Below are 2,376 nucleotides of genomic sequence, written 5' to 3'. Positions count from 1 at the left end.
AGAGATGTTGTATTTTACTCTCGTTGCACAATTATTCCAATTTATACGATTATCACATTTCTATTTCTATTAATATTATGGATTCATCGAATTTTTCATTTCTTAAACCAACACTATATTATGGAGTCAACGATTTTTTCATTTCTCATATTAATACAATTATTAAGGTATTTATTAACTCGATTTCATACTTTTGTTTTACTTCAGGTCTTCTCTATTATGTTATCATATTTCGCAGTTATTATAATTTTTTAAAAGAATAGCAACTTTTCAAGTTTTCTATTGTGTTAATATATTTCGTAACTATTACAATTTATAAAATTTATAATAGTAATTATCATCAATATATCTATATATACTACGTTCAACAGATATTTCATCTTTTTTTGTTTTTGTAATTTTAACAGATACATTTTCATCCACGTTATCTTATAACTTTTTATACGGTTTTTTCAACGATAAGAATTGACTTTTATATTTGGACAATTTTAATTTTATACACATTTGGACTACTATTTCATCTATATACTTCTTATATTTCGACTCAATTTTCTTTGTAACTACCGTGATTGATAATATTTGTACCGATTTATTTCTTTTTTTTATATATAAAAATTGGTTTTTGTATAGCGTTTTATATATGTTGTGCGATTGAGAGAGATTTTTATGTATATTTTCCTTAGTAGGTTTTCATATATTTTCGTTTTACGTGTTTGAACATTGATAATGGTCTGATCTTGACCGAAACGTATGTATACTTAGTTTATTTTGATTTATTCAATTTGTCTTTTTGCGCACAATATTAAAGTTATATATATGTAAGCAGTAAGTTTGTTTATTTATTTAACATACCAGCAAAATTCATAACGATCAAAATTTCAGGCTCGTAGCCCTATTATACTCTCTGAAGTATCTAAAAAGTTAATTGTGTTCTTACCTATTTCTAAAGTAAATTGTATTCTTGAATGGTATGAATTAAATTTGTCAAGAACAGTTTGAGACATTTTTGATAGTATAACCATGACTATGTCATCAACAAATCTCTACACTGTTAAAAATGTCATGAAATTTAATATACTTTTAAGTTACACGATTTGAACATAATTTCATGACATTAGATTAAATTTAATATATTTATAACTGAAAAGTATATTTGTGTACATGTACATGAAATTTAATGTATTTTTAATGAAATTTATGAAATTTAATGTACTTTTTATAAAATTTTATGAATTTTATAGAATTTTATGATACAAGGTGTATCCTTAGTAAAGAAGTATCTCGAAGTCGAATGTCTCCAGCACCGCTCCTTCTAAATCCTGCATTACTAAATCGGCAATCACCGGGGACAAAAGACAATCTATCAGTGTGCCAAATTTCTGCCTATATACATATACAATTGTCAAATTTAAAATAGATTGACTCTAATACAAGTCGAATTGCTCCCAGGAATTCATCTCTTGGTATATTATATTGGTTTGAAATAAAATTCCATTTTTTGAAAATGATCTCTATAACCAAAGCTGTGTGTACGTTTGTAAAAAGTAATATCACATTGAAAGATATCAAACAGTAATGGTTGTCAAGGTGTGTGTTTTTTAGTTTATTTACTAAATTGTAACTGATATTAATGTGACTTGAAGTTGTTAGAATGCTTTTATATAAGATTTTGTGTAAAAAAACAGAAAAGTTGTAGAGAGGACTGCCTATCGAAGAGACAATAATTCTGAAGTGATAATTCCGTTTGTACACCTTGTGGAGAGCATCTGCTCTTGATAGTAAGAACTAATGTTTAAATATTAATTTTGAATAGATGTTATAATAGTTACATCAAATATTATTATATCTAAAATTTATAATACAAAAATGCTTTAAGAAAGTGGATTTATAGAAATTAAATTTATATTGCAAATAGATAATCTTCCGTTTTGTAATCATATTTATAAATTCTATTATCGCGTTTGTAAATTCTATTTAATTTAGCTATTCTAATTCTAGATTTAACTACGCTAATACGATAACAGATTTTTTTTTATCATATAGTATTGCTCAAAAATTTCAATAAATGGCAAAATTTTTTAAATTAATAGATAACAAATTAAGAAATTGTTTTCACATTAAAACGTATATAAAATGTATATTTAATATTTATTAATTAAAATTAATATTTTCTGTATATTTGTAATAAATAAACTATAACATAAAAATTTTCAGAATTTGTATCACAAAGAACTGACGCTGGTATGTTAATTAAAGTATTTATTTGATCACTAGCAAACTATTACTTGTTTTTGTAAACTGTGATGTGATTTCTCCTCTACTCTTTCTTATATAATCAATAATTATAAAAGAGTACATTACTTGCTCATCATTTTT

Source organism: Trachymyrmex cornetzi, unplaced genomic scaffold (assembly GCF_001594075.2).
Source record: "Trachymyrmex cornetzi isolate Tcor2-1 unplaced genomic scaffold, Tcor1.1 scaffold698, whole genome shotgun sequence".
In the NCBI taxonomy this organism is placed as follows: Eukaryota; Metazoa; Arthropoda; class Insecta; order Hymenoptera; family Formicidae; genus Trachymyrmex; species Trachymyrmex cornetzi.
This window is presented reverse-complemented; position numbering follows the sequence as displayed.